Source organism: Giraffa tippelskirchi, chromosome 6 (genome assembly GCF_054371585.1).
Source record: "Giraffa tippelskirchi isolate mGirTip1 chromosome 6, T2T-mGirTip1v1.2.pri, whole genome shotgun sequence".
Taxonomy (NCBI): Eukaryota; Metazoa; Chordata; class Mammalia; order Artiodactyla; family Giraffidae; genus Giraffa; species Giraffa tippelskirchi.
In genome coordinates, this window is record NC_137280.1 from 36,252,590 (window position 1) to 36,273,680 (window position 21,091).

Consider the following 21,091-nt stretch of genomic DNA (forward strand, 5'->3'; position numbering starts at 1 on the left):
AAGCATGTGAGGAATACAAACTAAGGGAAGAGAATTACTTTAATGCCTTTCTTCATTCTATCATATTCTAAACTAAGGGAGGCAATGGTAAATGTAGTATAATCCAGGAGTTGGAATTAGAAATCTTAATTGAAATATTAGTTATGATTTTGATTAGGTAGGTGTATGATATTGAGAGATTTATTTAATCTCTCATACTCAGTTTTCACACATTTAAAAAGTAAATTATTGTGTTTTACTAAAATCATTTGAAAATTAAAAAAATATAGATGTAAAATTTCTTGGAAAACACTAAAGTAATCTTTTTGTGACCTAGTATTGAGTTTGCAGATTATATTTAATTATGTACTTCTATTAACAGTGAACATGATATAAAGTTTTTACTTTGCATGATTGTCCCTAAAATTGGACTTGAAAGTAATGATATATCTAAAGTAAAATATTGTCAAATACATGTTCATATGTGTTCAGTTCAGTTCTGGACCTTCAAGTGAGACACTTAGGATTCAGTTAAAAACCACAGTAACAGAAGATTCAACTTGACAAACATATAGTGTGCTAAAGTAATAATATGAGCAACCCACAGGAGCTACAATTAGAGTAATCGAATGTGAAATGAACAAACAAAAAAATCCTGTGATTAATATGTTCAAGTAATTAATTATAAGATAAAGAATTGGAGCAAGGATTAGATTCTATAAACAAAATAATAAATGGACATTCTATAATTAAGAGCAAAATGTAATAAAATTAACCACTCAGTGGATGAGTTTAATAAGGGATAGGAAGAAACAAAGAGAGAATTAGGAACTGATGAAAAATACAGAAAGGAACTTAAGAGACGTGTAGGATACATACAAAGATCTAACACAGATCCAGCTGAAAATCCAAACAGAGAAAAGGGAGAGAACACAGAGAATCAGTATTTAAAGGGGTAACATCTGAGAAAAACTAAGGGAAAAAAAAAATCTCACCAGTAGACTAACACCGAATTAACTAATGAAGTCTGTTTTAAAGAAAATTATTGCAAATGAAAGCAGAAAAAATTGAAGAGCTATAGAAAGATACTTTGTTACATTTATAAAATTAGCCAGAGAATTGTATGTCTGAAGGGAGTGGAAGTGGGGAGTGATGGGAAAAGTCACAAGGACGATTTTTGGGGTGATGGCAATGGTTTATATTTGGGTTACAGAATAAATGCAATTATCAAAATCCATTGAACAACATGCTTAAAATTTGTACATCTTGGTGTATATAAATAAAGAAAATATAAGCAAAAATTGAACTGTGGTAATTGATATACACGTTGAAGTATTTATCAATAAGGTATATTTATATTTTAATTTACTTTGAAATAAAAAATATGCATTTTACAGGGTGGTAAATTGATGAATTGAAAGAGGTATGAATACATGCTAGATTCATGATAGATGATATACGTTTATGATGAAGCAAATATATAAACTATACAAATCATTTTAAAAATATTAATTTGTAGAATATCCAAGGTGAGTATATGGGTTTTCTTAGTGCATTCAACTTTATTTTGGAAATTTTTCTAATAAAATATTTGAAAATATATATGAATTAAAATACATAAAAATAACTTAAAAACCAAGAAAGAGTAAACAGCTGTAGGGCTTTTGAATTATTTAGGGAAGTTTTAGTGTATTAACAGAAAAGTGTATTTGAGGAATGTATAATTAGCAAACAGGTTAAACATTGATTGAAAATAATAGATTAAAAAAGTAATAATGAAAATACTTAATTTGAGAGAAGGCAAGCATAGAGAGAAAAGTGACCATAGAAAGAGTGAGACAATAGAAAGATGATAGATCTATAAGTTAATAACAATAGCAATTTCATCACATATAAATTGATTTGGTACTACAGGCTAACTATAGCATCTAGAAACTTTTACTTTCTTTTACAAATTTAAGATGCCATTGATGACATAGTATATATACATATTCATTTCCAGACTTTACGGAAACCCTGCATAATTAAAATTTAATAATCACTAAATTAGTAAAAATAACTATATGATGATTATAAGCAGTAAACCTTAACCATAAAGTTTGAATATAAAGTATAGAAGATGATATACCTTCTAAACTCAAACCAAAATAAAATTGACATAAGTATATATTATAATGCTTATCAAAATAGAGTTGAAATAAAAAAGCATTGCTAGAGATAAAGAAGAATATCTATTATAAGGATAAACTCACCAGAAAGAAATACATGTCTAAATGTCTATGCACAAATTATATAACCTAAAATATTCTGAAGCAAAATTTCACAAAACTAAAGGAGAAATAGTTAAATCCATAATCATAGTGGGAAATTTTAATACTGCTATTTTAGTAAGTGGTAGAATGAGTAGATAGCATTAGTAAAGATATGAAGGATTTAAATAGTATGATTGAAAAATTTAATAAATTCTCTTTCCTGGAGAATTTCATGGACAGAGGAGCCTGGCAGTCCATGGGGTCTTAAAGAGTCGGACACGACTGAACAACTAAATTTTCACAAATGTTACATATCTCTTTGTACTGCTCATGCATTTTACTAAAATTGACCATTAACTTTGTGCTTAACTATTAAGCATGCTTCAAAAAAATTTCAAAGGAATGATATTCTAACAAACATAAAACAGATAATTAGAATATTCTCGTTTAATGGAAATCAGCAATGCATATTTAATAAGTTATCAGATAACTCATAATTACAATGGAAAATAAAAATATTTTGAACTATATATATAATACATATCAGAATTTCAGGTATATAACAAAACAACATTAGTCTTTAATGTATAGATTAGAAATCTGAAAACATGCTCTCAACATCTACTCAAAGTTTAGATAAAAAGTTAAGTCCAGAGAGAGAAGAATACAAGAAAAGATAACAGAAGTTAATGTAATAGAAAAGGAATAGAATGATGAAATCAAAGTTTATTATCAAAAAGACTAATAAAGCTGATAACTCTTGGTGAGACATATATTATTTATAATATTTAAAATAACCTTTTTGGGTAAGTCTGTGGAAGAGATGAGATGACCTGCCTGAGGTCACACAGCTCTGAATAGAGTCAGAATTTGAATCCAGGCTTTCTGGCATTAGGTTTTACTTTTTTAATCATTACACAACATAAAATCTCATGTTATTTAATCTCTTAGTTACTTCAGTTATAAAGAGGAGTGTGGCTTATGCTAAACTTTTTTAAACTAACATACTCCTCTATCGTGTATTTTAGGTTATCTCTAGAGGTAATCTTAATGCTTTTCTCCACGTGTCTCCATTTTGTGGTCTTTACTGCGTAACTTTTCACACTCAATAATATTGCTTCCATAGCATTCTTGAAATGGAAGATGAGTCATTAAAAAAATATCACACGTATAAAGTGGAAGGCTTCCCCAGAGGGCTGTTTCCAAACCTCTCTCCCTATTCCAGGAAATATTTCAGCCGTTTCAGGAAATATTCTCAGTCAGGTCTAGGCTTATACACTCAGTAAGAAAATACGAAACTTACCACATCTTTCATATACACTCACACAAACACACACATATATGTATTTACACATGCAGATATTAAAGTTTAATCTAACCAGTATATTCTATTTTAATTAATATAGCATAATGCTTTTCAAATATTAATCTTTTAAAAATCATTAATTCTCCATTAGAATGTGCTTGTTAACTTACATAAGAATTTCTTACAATAAATATTTGGATATAATCTCTTCTATATCATTAATGGTATCTACATTATTGACTTATGAAATCCTCATGATAGTCCTTTTATTTTTCCAACAATAAACATTCAACTTAATTTTTATTAGAGTCAAAATGTACTAGTAAATTGAGAAAGCAGAGAGTTAATTCATCTCTATTGCTACTTGCTGTTATATTTGAAATTAACACTTTGAGGAACAATAATATCAGCTTTTATTTCCATTTGTATTGTTTTAAGTGTGGAATTGAACAAAATATGCTATTTTGGCAATACTGTTTATTACTAAGTCCTCAGTATATTAATAAGTAGAAAGCATAGAACTAGAAAGTTGTATATGCAGGGTCAATCCTCTATAATCCAATATAAAATAAAAACATTCTTTTTGAAAAAGAGAGAAGGAATATAACATAGGTCAAAAACTCAGATCTACATAAAGAAAGGAAGAGCACTAGAGAATCAGTAAGTGAAGGAAAAACAAAAAATTTTGTTTCTTATTCTTAATCTATCAGATAACATCTTGTTCAGAAAAATATAGCAGCAATATGTTCAATGATTATGGCTTATGTATAAGTAAGATACATCATAACAGCATCCCAAAAGGGAAAAATAAGAAAATATCACCAGATACAAAAGATCAAGAGCCCCATTTCCATTTGTAGCAACATGGTACAAATAAGTCTTTATCCTGCTCTAACAAGCATTCATTCTAAGATAAGTGAGAGGTTTCAAATGGTGATGTAAGCCTGTGGTGGTTGAAATTCTGCTTTGTCACTTATTTCTATGGGGCCTTGGGAAAGTTATTTGACTCTGTGGAGGCTACTTTTTCTTTGAAAAGTAGAGTCAAAAAAAAGAAAAACTAAGATATTTGCAAATGTACACACATTTCACGACAAAGCTAACATTTTACATTTGACTTATTGCTTGTCAGCCATTGTTCTAAATATTTGAATATATTAACTTATTCAATGCTTACAACCAACTTTGGGGCAGAAAATTAATAATAAAAGTGTAAGTGACTTGTTCAAGAGTTAACAAGTAACAAGGGGCAGAGGTGGGATTCAAACACAGGAAAGTTTAACTCCAACATCTATGTGATTAACTCTATACCACAGTACACCTCCTGCTACAGAGCTAGATAATGGTAATGATGATAACTGTGAAGGGAGCAAGAATATCATCCAAAATAATAATAACAATGAAAATATATTCTTCCATTCAAGAACTTTGGTGGAACATCTTGAGAAATATCCAATTGCCTTAAAATAAATAGTGACTAAAATTACTATAGAAAAATAATAGCAAATCTGTCATTTATGTGAAACAGATAACTGTACTTAGAGAACAATAAAACAATACCTCTGCCTACGGCATCACATTTACTGGTGAAAAGGGAGACGAGAAAAATCATGGAACGGGAGAACATATGAGGTAATTAGTGTAATATTCTCCTGAGTGGTTGGACACTTAACATTGAACCAGTAGGTTGAAATCAATATAGAATCTCACAAAGGTAAGAGACGTTTTTCTGTATCCAGTTTTGGTTTTAGAGTAACCACAGCTAAAATTTTAATGTATGGAATTGTGGATCTGTAGGATCTATAGAACAGGAGGACTCTCCCAACTGGTAAGCAAAATCCATCACATCATAGCATCATCCTTATTAGATGTCCTAAAATAGGGGTTCTCAGACTGGGATGGTCAGTAGAATTACACGGGAAACTTTAAAAATACTATTGATTTTTTTGCTCCTTACCAGGTAATTTTCCATTAGTAGCTCCATGTGAAATCTAGAGATTTGGAATTAAAAAAAATCTTCCCAGGTAATTGTGAAAATGTCCCAGATTTGGTAATTATTGTTCACAATGTTACTGAGTTACACATGTGCATATTAAGTGGAATTAATGCCTAAAACAGTGAGATTAGCTGATAGAGGCGGCCCCGCCCCAGTAAAACTGGTTTGTTACCAAAGAGATAATGAGCATTAATACATTCATTCTATCAACTCAATAATGGTTGATTATGGGGGTCACTTAGGCAGCTTTTGAAAATACTGATGCCTAAGTCTGCTTCTAATGATTCTGTTATGTTTGGTCTGGGGTGCAGCCTAGGCATCAGGGGTTTTAAAAGCTCTTGATGTGGTTCTAAATTGCAGCCAAGGTCGAAAATCACTGTTCTGGAGTGAGTTATCTTTTACAAAGAATACACATACAGAGAAAATAATAAAGTCCCTAGGAAAATACCATTCTCTATCTAAGGAAACCTGAAAACACAAGAACTAGTTTTAAATGTATCTACTGGATCAATACTACACACTTCAGTGAACACCAAAAGCCTGAAAGTCAACCACTCAATGACAACCTCATGATTGGAAATTCAGTCATTTGGAGGTGACGGACTCACTCCAGTGAACACATTTCTAAGGCTGGTGCCAGCCCGTTCCTGCCTCTGCCACCATTTAACCCCTCCCCCAAGCTCTGTACAAGATCAGCAATTTGCTTTGCTTAGTGTAGCTCATCCTTAAGTAAGCAACGTATTCAGATTTATGGCTCCACATCTTGAGTAGTGGTTTATCCTGAGATGGTTTCATCCTTCCACAGAATAAAAAGTGAGGAGAAGGAGCATTTATTTCTAAGACGTGTTTTTAAGCTTACCTATGCAGATTTGGTGGAGAAGGCAATGGCAACAACTGAAGTGACTTAGCAGCAGCAGCAGCAGCATGCAGATTTGGATTAATAATGGTCTCACTGACTCACATATGGCCACTTAACTTGCTAAATAACAAGTATCTGTGTATTCACCAGATGACCTGAAAAATATAGAAATTTTCATCTATCACACCTTCCCTAACCAGGATCAGAAGTTAATCATTCCTTATTTTTTCTAAAATAGTTTTCATCGTAAAATACATTTGTGTAAGCAATATATTATCTTAGTTGTTTTTGGAATTTATAAAAAAGATATCAAGTTTTATGTCGTCTTCTGGGACTTCGTTTTTCAAAGTTGCTGTATTATTAAAATATATTAATGTTGTTGTTTGTAACTGTATTTCATTTATTTTGTCAAGTATAATATTCCATTGCTTTGAATATACTATTATATATTTATCTATCTCCTGGATAGACTTGCTTTATTCACAGATGTGTTTATGTATTCATATATGCATGTATGTATGCATACATGTATGTGTGTAATGTATTTGCAGGTTAATGCAGCGCTATTGTGAACATTCTTACACACTATACAGAAGTGTATGGGAAAGAATTCTTGAGCATATTCTGAGGAGTAGAAGTGAAGCATTCTAAGATATCTAACTACTAAATTTTATAAGATTACAACTGAATGTTTCCCAATTAAAATTTCCATAAGCAATATAGAAGTGTTCCTGTTAGTCATCCCCAACACTTGATTTTGTCAGGCTTCTCAGGATTTTGTCAATTGAAGTATAAAATGTTATAAAATGTTACTCATTGTGACCTCTATTTGCACTTCTATGATCAGTTATAAAGTAGAGCACCTCTATAATTTTATTAAACATATATTTGTTCTTTTCTGAAGAGTGACTGCTAATGTCTTTAGCCATTTCCTATTGGAGAGTTTGCCTTTGTCTTTTTCAAAAATTAATTCAATAGAGCTCTTAAAACTCAGCAATAAGAGAAGAAATAACCTGGTTAAAAAAAAATAAGCAAACGATCTAAAGAGACACTTCATCAAAGAAGATTTGCAGATGAAAATAAGCATATGACATGTTAAATATCGTATGTCATTAGGGAAATACAAATTAAAACAATCATGTGTTGCCACTGTACATCTGTTAAAATGGCCTAATCCAAAATATTGACAACATCAAATGCTGATGAGGATGTGGAGCAAGAGGTACTCTCTTTACTAGCGGGAAAGCAAAGTGGTAGTTTGAAAGACAGTTTGGCCATTTCTTACAAAACTAAATGTTCTAATCACGCTATTCAACAATTGTCCTCTTTACTATTTAACTAAAGGAGTTGAAAAATAATTTCCAAACAAAAATCTGCATATGGATGTTTACAGTAGCATTTTTTCATATTTGCCAAAAATTGGAACCAACTAACCTGTTCCTCAGTAGGTAAACAGAGAAGTACACTGACATATCCAGGAAATGAAATATTGAGTAGCTGAAAGAAATGAGCTATCAAGGCTTTAGAAGACATACAAACTTAAACGCATTTAAGTGCAAGAAGGCAATCTGAAAAGGTTACGTATTGTATGATTCCAATTATATAACATTCTAGAAAAGGCAAAACTATGAAGACAGTAAAAGGATCAATAGTTGTCAGACTTGGGGGTGAGTAGAATTGAATGGTGAAAAGTGAAAGTGTTAGCCGCTCAGTTCTGCCCGATTCTTTGCGACCCCATGGAATGGAGCCCGCCAGGCTCCTCTGTTCATGGGATTTTCCAGGCAAAAATGCTGGAGTGAATAAGTGGAGCACAAATAATTTTTAGGGCAGTGAAACTATTCTGTAGGATACTCTAATGGCGAATACATGTCATCACACACATTAAAATATATAGAACATACAATACCAAAACCCTAATGCAAACTATGGGCTTTGGGTGATAACAATGTACTAGTGTAGGTTTATCAGTTGTAACAAAAGTACCACTCTGGTGCAGGATGTCAGTTGCAGGAGAGGTTGTACACGTGAGCGTAGGGGGTACGTGAGGTCTTTGTACTTTCTGCTCAGTTTTGCTATGAAGCTAAAATGGCTCTTAAAAATAAAGTTTATTAAAATTATATGAATTGTTTATATTTAACAATGTCATGTATATGAATCACAGATACCCTCTTCCAATTTTTAACTCATAATTTTACTTTCTCTCTTGATAATTTTTTCTTAATAATATATAGGCAAGTTTACCAATCATTTTATTTATGGTTAGTTTTTAAGTGCATGTATTATTTGGGAAATCTTTCCAAACCACAAAATCAGAAGTCTACTTACCTATATTTCCTAATAAATTTAAAAATTTGACTTTAAAATTTTATATAATTCACCTGTAATTTATTCTCATAAAGCAGTAAAATAGAGGTCTAATTTTATTTTCTTGTTCCACGTGGAAAAATTTTTTCCAGATGCATTAATTGTCCAGTCTCCTCCATTCTTTACTGATCTGTTATGTTTTTTGTCATATAGAATTGCTGTTGATATATGGTGGTGGTGGTTTAGTTGCTAAGTCATGTCCAACTCGTGTGACCCCGTGGACTGTACTCCACCAGGCTCCTCTGTCTATGTGATTTCCTAGATAAAAATACTGGTGTGGGTGGCCATTTCCTTCTCCAGGGGATCTTCCCAACCCAGGGATCAAACCCAGGTTTCTTGCATTGCAGGCAGATTCATTACTTACTGAACTGCCAGAAAAGCCCTGTCTATACATTGTGTTAAGCAGCTCAGCACACCAGGCCTCCTTGTCCATCACCAACTCCCAGAGTTTACTCAAACTCATGTCCATTGAGTCGGTGATGCCATCCAACCATCTCGTCCTCTGTCCTCCCCTTCTTCTCCTGCCTTCAATCTTTCCCAGCATCAGGATCTTTTCTGATGAATCGGCTCTTTGCATCAGGTAGCCAAAGTATTGGAGCTTCAGCTTCAGCATCAGTCCTTTCAAAGAATATTCAGGGTTGATTTCCTGTAGGAATGACTGGTTGGATCTCCTTGCAGTCTCAGGGACTCTCCAGAGTCTTCTCCAACATCATAGTTTGAAAGCATCAATCCTTTGGCCCTCAGACTTCTTTATAGTACAATTCTCACATCCGTACATGACTACTGGAAAAACCATAGCTTTGACTAGATGGACTTTGTCGGCAAAGTAATGTCTGTGCTTTTTAATATGCTGTCTAGGGTGGTCATAGCTTTTCTTGCAAGGAGCAAGCATCTTTTAATTTCATGGCTGCAGTCACCATCAGCAGTGATTTTGGGGCCCTAAAAAATAGTCTGTCACTGTTTTCCACTGTTTCCCCATCTATTTGCCATGAAATGATGAGACCAGGTGCTAACATCTTAGTTTTCTGAATGTTGAGTTTTAAGCCAACTTTTTCACTCTCTTCTTTCACTTTCATCAAGAGGCTATTTAGTTCTTCTCACTTTCTGCCATAAGGGTGGTGTCATCTGCATATCTGAGGTTATTGATATTTCTCCCAGCAATCTTGATTCCAGCTTGTGCTTCATCCAGCCCAGCATTTTGCATGATGTACTCTGCATTAAGCAGGGTGACAATATACAACCTTGAGGTACTCCTTTCCTGATTTGGAACCAGTCTGTTGTTCCATGTCCAGTTCTAACTGTTTCTGCTTGACTTGCATACAGATTTCTCAGGAGGCAGGTCAGGTGATTTTGCCATCTCTAAGAATTTTTCACAGTTTGTTGTGATCCACACAGTCAAAGGCTTTGACATAGTAAATAAAGCAAAAGTAGACTTTTTCTGGAACTCTCTTACTTTTTCAATGATCCAGCAGATGTTGGCAATTTGATCTCTGGTTCCTCTGCCTTTTCTAAATCCAGCTGGAACATCTGGAAGTTCATGATTTACGTACTGTTGAAGCCTGGCTTGGAGAATTTTGAGCGTTACTTTGCTAGCATGTGAAATGAATGCAACTGTGTGATAGTTTGAACATTCTTTGGCAATGCCCTTTTTTGGGAGTAGAATGAAAACTGACCTTTTCCAGTCCTGTAGCCACTGCTGAGTTTTCCAAATTTGCTGGCATATTGAGTGCAGCACTTTCACAGCATCATCTTTGAGGATTTGAAATAGCTCAACTGGAATTCCATCACCTCCCTAGCTTTGTTCATAGTGATGCTTCCTAAGGCCCACTTGACTTTACATTCCAGGATTTCTGGCTCTAGGTGAGGGATCACAAGATCATAGTTTTCTGGATCATGAAAATCTTTTTTGTGTAGTCTTCTGTGTATTCTTGCCACCTCTTCTTAATATCTTCTGCTTCTGTTTGGTCCATACCATTTGTGTCCTTTATTGTGCTCAGCTTTGCATGAAATGTTCCCTTGGTATCTCTAATTTTCTTGAAGAGATCTCTAGTCTTTCCCATTCTGTTGTTTTCCTCTATTTTTTTGCATCGATTGCTTAGAAAGGCTTTCTTATCTCTCCTTGCTATTCTTTGGAACTCTGCATTCTATGAGCCAACAAAGGTCCATCTTATCAAAGGTATGGTTTTTCCAGTAGTCATGTATGATTGTGAGAGCTGGACTATAAACAAAGCTGAGTGCCAAAGAACTGATGCTTTAGAACTGTGCTGTTGGAGAAGACTCTTGAGAGTCCTTTGGACTGCAAGGAGATCCAACCAGTTGATTCTAAAGGAAATCAGTCCTGAATATTCATTGGAAGTACTGATGCTGGAGTTGAAACTCCAATACTTTGGCCACCTGATGCAAAGAACTGACTTATTTGAAAAGACCCTGATGCTGGGAAAGATTGAAGCAGGGAGGAGAAGGGGAAGACAGAGGATGAGATGGTTGGATGGCATCACCAGCTCAATGGACATGAGTTTGTGTAAATTCCAGAAGTTGGTGATGGACAGGGAAACCTGGCATGCTCCAGTCCATGAGGTCTCAAAGAGTTGGACACAACTGAGCAACTGAACTGAACTGAACTGATTCAAATGGGTATAGCTTTCCTTTTCTCCTTTGCCTTTAGCTTCTCTTCTTTTCTCAGCTATTTGTAAGGCCTCATCAGACAACCATTTTGCCTTTTTGCATTTCTTTTTCTTGGGGATGGTCTTAATCACTGCCTCCTGTTCAATGTCATGAACCTCTGTCCATAGATCCTCAGGCACTCTGTCTATCAGATCTAATCCCTTGAAGCTATTTGTTACTTCCACTGTATAATCGCAAGGGATTTGATTTAGATCATACCTGAGTGGTCTATTGGTTTTCCCTATTTTCTTCAATTTACATCTGAATTTGGGAACTCCTTCATGGAGATTGAAAGGAATATTATGCCATCAAATTTAAAATTTTAAAGCAACATCATGGAATCTGTGCTGAAATCATAAATAAGCTGGCAATTTTGTGTGATGAGGGAAGGTAAGCAATTGTGATCCTAATTTTATTGCTTACTTGCTCACTTTGAAATTTTTCTGAAGGAGGAAGATTCTACTTTTAGTACCTTTGCATCACCTCCATCCTTTTGTTGCTTAGAAGCTCATTGTTGTAAGGAGATTCTAAGCAACAAAGGGATGTAAAGATATAAAAACAACATTGGAGATGGAGACGTGTAATTATACAAATTTAATTGCTCTAAAGCAAATGTAAAAAGAAGAATCTATAAAGTAATCAGGTCACATCCATAGAAGATTTGAAACAACAACAACAGAAAGTTATGCAATGTATGCACGATGCAGGAGGCATGGATGAGACTCTTCAATGCAGTATAGGAGATTTATATAAGATACCACTTACCAAAAATTAGAAATTCAAGTCAGTTGTAAATGAAATTAAATGAAAACATGGACCTCTCATTTTATATACAGAAAGATACAGAAATGCACAAAATTTAGATTTTTTGAAATCATTTTCTTTAAAGACCATACCATTTGTTATATATTGCTAGCAGAAACTGGAACATAGAGGTAATGCTTTCAAGGAGCTTGACAGACTTCCTGGGTCTTGGATTTTGAAATAATTCAGTAAAACTAGAAGACAAGTCTCTTTAAAATGTAATATGATAAATATTTATATAAGGGGATGAATGCTAGTCATTGTTTCATTATCAATAGTTAATTGAGCATTAGCAAGCTTTATGAAGATAACATGAATGCAATCTTATGCTTTAAAGGCTCAGACATATTTCCTAGATTAAGAATTGAATCTGATTTTACTGGATATAGGATTTTACTCTGAGTTCATAATTAGGGGAAAAAAATATCATTTCAGTCTTTTTTCCTGTAGTTGCATTCCAATTTTGTTTTTGAATTAGAACAGCACATTTTACCTTCCTATCTAAGGAATAAAGACATACCTATTTTTATATTTCTGTGAGTTTCTAGCTAAAAAGGGTAAACATTAAAAGCATGAAATCCTACTCACTCAATGAGATAATCTTGAAAATTACACTAAACACAAGTAAACTATCAAATATTATAGATCTACCTATAAGCCATGTTTACCTAATGATGATGATCAGATTTGAAAACAGCCTGTGAAATGCTTTTTACTTCCTCTGTGCATTAGTCAAAATTGCCTTTGTTTGCATGTCAAGAAAAATGGTAAATGAGACAAATGTAATGAGGAGTCTAAAAGCAGACAACACAACACTGCAGCAGCCAGCACGGGATGTCCTTCACGTCTCAGGCTTCCATTGTCTTTCCATACCACTATCCTTAGTGTCTGGCTTTCATCTCCCTGCTTACAAAGATGATGACTGCACCTGCTATCCAGGTTCAAAGAAAGATAAAGGGGAAAAGATTGAAGAGCATGTCTTTGAAAATGCTGTTCTGGAAATCTAACTCAACACTGCTGCTTACCTTGCTTTGTACCAAACTGGATCACATGGACCTTGCAAAATGCACTGAAGTGTGAGGAAGTGTTTTATATGAGCCTGATCTTCTTTTGAAAGGATATGATAAAATTATCATAGTAAGGAAGAAATAAATAATGGATTTTGAGCTGGCAATTAGAGGTGTGTGCCATACTGATCATAACTGACAGAATTCAAAGGACAGTGTCTTAGGAATGAGTTGATGAGTCTGGCTTGCCTAAAATGACTTGACAAGAGCTCATGTTGAATGTGTATATCTGAGGCAGGTAGAACAATTAAAAAAAACAGAGGTTGCAACAACAGCAAAAAGAAAGCAAGTGTTTGGTTAGATTTCCTGGACAAAATCCCTTGAATAGATTATTTGGAACAAGGAAAAGATCAGAAACTTATCAATGAACAAATTTCTCACTAGAGAACACAATTGGGTTTAGAAAAATTCAGAGCTCAAGGTCAAAACTAAAAGAAAAGGAAGATCTAAAGGCTAGAACACTGAATTGGACATGACTCTATGTAGTTAATAATATCCTAGCAAAAGGAATAACAAAGTGGAAAACATCTGTTCTCAGTATTTTTCTAGAACTAATATTTTTCTAGAACTACCTCAATGATGGTCACTTCTGTTTGCTTGACTTTGACTACGTGCTTTCAGTCTTCGCCTGTTTTGGTAACTGTCCATAATACTTTGTTTTCTGATATCCACTTTGAAAGCTCTTTATTTTATTACTAAATTCTAAGTTTTTTGCATCCTCCCCTTACCATGGACTTTGATTGCTTGGAACGTTCCCAGAGGGTTCCTCTCCTTTACCACAAGGGATGTAAGCAAGGGTAAATCTAGGTCAAGAACAGCCTTTGAAATTTATTCTTGGGAGGTAAGCAATGTCACCTTTAAGAACATTAAAATAACCTTTATTATCTCAAAAGTCATATGTGCATTGTACAAACTTAGAAAATAGACGTAAACAACAGCAAAAAGACACTATACTCTCACAAACCTGAAATAACCACTACTACTACTACTACTAAGTCGCTTCAGTCGTGTCCAACTCTGTGCGACCCCATAGACGGCAGCCCACCAGGCTCCGCCGTCCCTGGGATTCTCCAGGCAAGAACAATGGAGTGGGTTGCCATTTCCTTCTCCAATGCGTGAAAGTCAAAAGTGAAAGTGAAGTCGCTCAGTCGTGTCTGACTCTTCGCAACCCCACGGACCGCAGCCTACCAGGCTCCTCCGTCCGTGGGATTGTCCAGGCAAGAGTACTGGAGTGGGGTACCATTGCCTTCTCCGAAATAACCACTAGTAGCATTTTATTTACCTTTCAACATGATTAAATTTTCACTTTTCTAATACCTAGTCCACACTCAAGTTTCTCTGGATAGCTCCAAAATGTTTTTTTAAGCTGCTCAAACCAGATGCAATCTGCTTCTCATATGTCCCTTGAGGTTTTATATTCTAGTAAAGTGTGTCTTTTTTCCCAGGGCACTGGTGTGTTGGATAGATCTAGTCATGGAAAATCTTAACTTATGGGTTTGTCTTTTTCACAATTGTCCAACAGAATTTTCTGCCTTGATGGAAATGTTCCACATTCCTGCTGGACAATAAGATAGACACTTACCACTTGCGGCTGTAGAGCCAAATGTGGCTAGGACGGCTGAGCATTTGAATTTGTAATTTATTTTTAAATTTAAATTTAATTTAAATTACAATGTAAATAGCCACCACACGAGGCTAGAAGATACTGTGCAGCAGTTCAGGTTGGGCTGCTCTCTCACGTTCATGCTTAGCTATCTTCTATCCCTGTATTTTATTCTTCTACCCCTTCACGGTAATTCTTCTATCCCTGTATTTCCTATGGGTTGAAACATGTACTTAAGCCTGAAGACATGGTAGATACAAACTCGACTTCAGCTAGAAGACTAGTAATGTTGTATATTGTGTATTACACCATATCAGGAGATAACCTTGTAAAGTCAAACATATACCTGCTGATACTTTTTAAGTTGACCTGTCTTTTTATTGAGAAAAGTCTCTTCATAGTAGGCTTCCCTGGTGGTTCAGATGGTAAAGAATCTGCCTGCAGTGCAAGAGACCCGTATTTGATCGCTGAGTCGAGAAGATCCCCTGGAGAAGAAAATGACAACAGACTCCAGTATCCTTGCCTACAGAATTCCATGCACAGAAGAGCCTGGCAGGCTATAGTCCATGGGGTTGCAAACAGTTGGACCTGAGCACACTGAGCGACTATTACTTATTCACTGCTCTGGTGAATTGGTTGACCCAGGATAAGGGTGATGAGAGTCTAATCCCTCCATTTCATAGCTATGGCTTTTCCGTTGAGTGTGGAAAGTAATTCATGGGGTAGCTGTAGTGGAATTGAACGAATGTCTGACTCCTCTTCAACCATACCCCCTGATTTTATATTTTTATTTACAGTAGATCCTTCCTGATTATCTATTTTAAATACAGCAGTGTGTACCTATCAATCCCAAACTCCCAGTTTATCCCTCCACCTGATTTTTTTTTTAATACCAGTTGGTAAATTTTAGGTAAATCTATTTCTTTGGATGTTAGAGAATGATGGTCATGTTTTTCTGTCACTCTTTCTGTTATTATATTTACTTCCCTCCCCTCTCCCGCTTTTCTTCCTTCCCTTCCTTTTTTCCTTCCCTCCTTCCTTTCCCTTTTGTTTTTCCTTTCTTTCTTACAGCTTTTCTGATTAACTGGAACTATTTGTTACCTCAGAGTTTCACATGAATGGAAGATAAATGCTTACTTTTTTCCTTCTAGTTATCAATTTATAAACAAAGGTGTTTTAATATCTGCACCACATGCTAAAATATGAAATTTTATGGCTTTTTCTTTTATAGATATCATTGTTAAATTATGTTTTTAAAATTAATTTATAGCATTTTCAACCCACTGCAATTGATTTTATTTTAAGTCAAATTGTTATGACTTGGGTCCATGAATTCCCATTCATGCTGGTTTCCAATGCTACCTTTTAAAATGGGACTCAGGTTCTATTGTACCTAGGGATGTACATCATATGTTTGCAAAGACCATGGCTTCAAAGCAGATAAGACTCAATATTATTTCTCCTTTAACATATTTCTTTTGTGGAGATCCAATATCACCTCTTACCCCAATATATCTCTGTTTTGGGGCATCTGGGCTAGATCCAATGCTTATCTGAAAGCCAGTTTGATTTGAGACTGGAAGACTCTTACATAAATCTGGAATTCTAGCATGAATATGGGAAGTGGGCACTCATGTTTAATTGTCAGAAAGTGAAAGTGAAAGTGAAGTCACTCAGTCGTGTCCGACTCTTTGCAACCCCATGGACTGTAGCTTACCAGGCTCCACTATCCATGGGATTTTGCAGGCAATAATACTGGTGTGGGCTGCCATTTCCTTCTCCAGGGGATCTTCCCAACCCAGGGATCGAATCCGGGTCTCCTGCATTGCAGACAGACGCTTTACCGTCTGAGCCACCAGGGAAGCCCGAAGTATAGCTTTCTCGACGCACCACATACATAATTTAAAGAACCCAAGATAGTCCAGGTTGCATACCCTGCTATTCCCACTAGTACTGCCTGCAGTGAGGGAGACCCGGGCTGGATCCCTGGATTGAAAACCTCCCCTGGAGAAGGGAATGGCTACCCACTCCAGTATTCTTGCCTGGAAAATCCCATGGACAAAGGAGCCTGAGGGCTACAGTCCACGGGGTCTCAAAGAGTTGGACACAGCTGAGTGACTAACAAACTTTGAGGGATAAAGTAAAGAGCTATAATTTGTAAGGTATCTCTAGAGCTAGGGAAAGGTCCTAAAATGCAATAGATGTGAGGAAGGATGAACAACATGGTGTGACTTCAGGGAGAGGTGAGAAATCTGGCGTGATGTACATGTGCATCATGTAGGGTGTACACATTCATTTGTTCTCCAGTAGGTACCATAATCCAGAAAGATGACAGTTTGTCATTTTGTGGTTTATGCTGAGTTTTTCTGAATTTCAGAACATGTTCAGCTTGTTGTCTTTTACAGGGCAGAAGTTTTTAATTTTAATTAAGTCCAGCTTATCAATTACTTCTTTAATTGATTGTGACTTTGATTGTTGTTGTTGCTGTTTAGTTGCTAAGTTGTGTCCAACTCTTTGCAACCCCATGGACTGTAGCCTGCCAGGCTCCTCCGTCCCTGGACTCTTCTAGGCAAGAATACTGGAGTGGGTTGTCATATCCTTCTCTATGTGCCTTTGGTGTATCTAAAAAGCCATACCAAAGATCATCTATATTTTCTCCTATGCTATTTGCCAGGATATTTATTATTTTGCTTTTTACATTTAGATCTATGGTCCATTTTGAATTAATTTTTGTAAAGCATGGCATGTCCATGTCTAGATTCACTTTTTTTTTTTTGCACTTGGATGTCCATTTGTTCCAGCATCATTTGTTGAAAAGAATGTCTTTGTTCCATTGTATTACCTTTGCATTATGTTTCCATGGGTCTAGTTTGGTCTTTTCAATTGATCTATTGGTCTATTCTTTCACTAATCACATTGTCATGGTTACTGTAGCTTTATAATAAGTCTTCAAGTCAAGTAGCATCAGTCCTCCAACTTTGCTCTTCTCTTTCAATATTGAGTTGGCTATTCTGGGCATATGGCCTTTTTTCTACAGGGAAATTGCAATCTAGTTCAAAGTCCATCCTCTTAAGCTCTGTTGTATAAGGCTGCTTAAAAAAGCATATTCCCCATAATCATCTCATTATCTTTTCCCACCCCCATCACAACCTCCCATCTCTAAGTAATAAATACAACTGATCTTCTTCCTGTGTCCCTGCCAGAGTAAACATTTACCCAGTGACTTAGCAAGGTACCAGGGAGACAGTTTCTACTCTTCCTGATCATTTACCTCATTATATCCAATCAATCACCAAATACTACAAAATATATATTTCATATTTTTATACCTCAGCTTCTATTTCCCAATATCACCTCCACAGATTAGAGACTTATTTCTTGATTGAGCTCTTGAAACAGACTCTTAATGAATGTCCATGTGTTTAGTCTGTGGTTCATGCTCTGTATTGCTGTCATGGTGCATTTTAATTTTTTTAATTTGGTGGTGTTAATGGTTAAGAACCCATCTGTCTATGCAGGAGACATAAGAGACACGGGTTTGTCCCTGGGTCAGAAGATCCCCTGGAGAAGGAAATGGCAAACCACTCCAATACTCCTGCCTGAAGAACCGCATGGACAGAGGATCCTTGTGGGTTACAGTCCATAGGGTCACAGTCAGACATGACTAAAGAGATTTTGGATGCAATTATTTTTCTGATAATAATAAGGTTTGAAATTTATTGTGGAAAATTGGAATTTTGATAAATGTAGATGTGCCCTATGAACTTGCCAGGTCCAAGATAATGAAAGATTTTCTGATGAGATCAGTTCTGATATTGGTGAATATAAATTTTTTGGTATTATATGATGATAGATTCAATACTTGGAACATATGAATGACTCAAAGTGATAGTTTCAGGTGGGCAGCAAAGTGATTTAGCCATACATATACATGTATCAACTCTCTCTCAAATTCTCCTCCTATCTAGGTTGTTACATTATACTGACAGTCACATTGCTGTCACAGTGCTTTTCAAAAAAAATGTATATCTGGTCTTTGGAAGTTTTTGCTTTCAAAAGCTTTCATTAAAATCAAGATTTTTTTCTTTCAAAAGGCCAAACATCTTAGTAAGGTATATAACAGTCTTCATCATCTATCTTCTGCATAATTCTGTTGTTTCTTGTCTCAGAGGAGCCTGTGACCCAAATCACATTTCAACACTCCACCACATTTAGATATTTGCATTTCTTAAATGTGAATGTCCCAGGGTAGCCTTCTTTAAACCCTTCCTGTGTCCCAAAAAACTTTCTCCTGTTTATTTTAGGTGTGTGATCTTGTAAGTTGTTATCCAAACTGGGACACTTTTGAGAAAGAAAAGGTAGTTATTAAAAAATATGTTGGGTTTGTATCCAGCAGTTAAGATACATGTTTACTCTCGTCTCAAGGATTCTTCCTTCAGTGCTCAAAATACCCTAAACTTATCTGTATAACAATTACTTCAGTCCATGAAAAGCTATGTGTCTCTATCCATTCAAATTCCCATAACAAAATACCTTAGACGGGTAGCTTATGAACAACAAATTTATTTCTCATGATTCTGGAGACCGAAAGTCCAATGTCAAGGTGCTGGCGGATCCAATGTCTACTAAGAATCTGGTTCATAGACAGCTGTCTTCTAGCTGTGTACTCAAGTGGCAGAAGGGGTGGGAGAACTCTCTGGGGCCTCTTTTATAAGGACACCAATTCCATTCATGAGGGCTCTGCCCTCACAATCTAATCACCTCCCAAAGGACTGATCTCTGAGTACCTAATCACACTGGATATTTTCAACATGGAATGTAGAGGGGCAGAAGCATTCAGTCTATAGCAGCCTCCTTTTAGGTTTCTTAATTTTTAGAAACAAGTCTGCTTTTTCTAATCCTTGTTTCCAGAAAGTTTTGCATAGTTTTTGAAACTTAGCATGTGTTCAGTATTTTAAAAATAAGTGCTGTTAAATGAATGCTTTCAGGTAGAAACTCCCAGAGCGTTTGGAAATAAGTTGAATTGTGTAGCTACTGGGATGTACAAACAATACTAAATACTTAACCTTTTCCAAATTAGAAAGGGGACTTGTGGAAGATATTTGTATATATGAAATTGCTTCTAAGGTGCTGCTAATTTCTCATATGAAATTCATCAAGTGCATTTCAATGGTTTGTGATTAATATCTTTGGAGACTTTTTGAATTAATTCAAAGGTATTTCCCCTGATGACATTAACACATTTATTTACTTTTAGGAACAGCTCAATATGCTTATACATGGCTGTATGTTTCAGGCTGATTTACTATAGAGAAAAAATAAATTTATTTTAACCTGGGAAGAAAATATTGTTCTAACCAGTACTAAAAGTCCAGGACATACCACCCATATAGCATCTCAGTGTATTGCAACATTCAACATTGTTATTAGAGAGCTGCTTCAAAATATGTTGTCCATCTGGAAGTAAGACAAGTTTGTCCCTCATTCTTCAATACCTTAATCCAACTTTTCCAAACCATTGTAAAAGTACAAAGTTTCTCAGGGATTACATATGAAGAACTGAAGCAATGGTGTCTCTCACTTAGATCCATTTGAATCTGCAGCAACCTTTGCAATGTAAGGCAGAGCCATTTCTTTTGGTCCCTTGGAGGGACTCAATTGTTATTCTGCCTCCTCACTTATCATGGGGCTCTCTAGGACTATGATTCAGTCTCTACCTACTAACACAGTGACTGCTCTATGGATTATGTTCAATAAATGTTTTATTGAATCAGCAAAAGATAAATAAGTATGTACCAATAACTTATGGAAAAACCAACAAAATATTTATTTATTTACACTTTATTTTTGCTATCAAGCTCCTTCTACTCCTTTTCTAATGATCTTTAAATAAAAACAAAAACAACAATAAAAACAACAACAAAGCTTCATCTGATAATGCAACACAGGGCATAATGATAAATGGGCTAAATAGCATATTGGGAGAAAAACTGAACTATGGATGATTCTTGACATGGAAATAATATACTTATGAATATCTGCATGTGACACTTATATTTTTCGTTTGTGGATAACAATAAAAACAGAGTGATCTCTGACTGGTCTAGTAATTTTGCTCAAATAATCAAAGAACATAAAGGTTTTAAATGCTTCCAGGCAAAAGCGGAAGTGTTTTGCCATTTGAGTGAAGAAGACTACCA

The 21,091-nt window shown here is 35.3% G+C and overlaps 1 long non-coding RNA gene across 1 annotated transcript in view; it reads right to left on the reverse strand.

Annotated features, from left to right (window-relative positions):
- The window catches only part of LOC145511114 (uncharacterized), a 127,541-nt gene that overhangs the window by 16,427 nt on the left and 90,023 nt on the right, over positions 1-21,091 (reverse strand). The window contains exon 4 of the long non-coding RNA XR_014057515.1: positions 6,390-6,544. This is a non-coding gene — a long non-coding RNA (uncharacterized LOC145511114). The remainder of the gene's footprint in view (positions 1-6,389; positions 6,545-21,091) is intronic.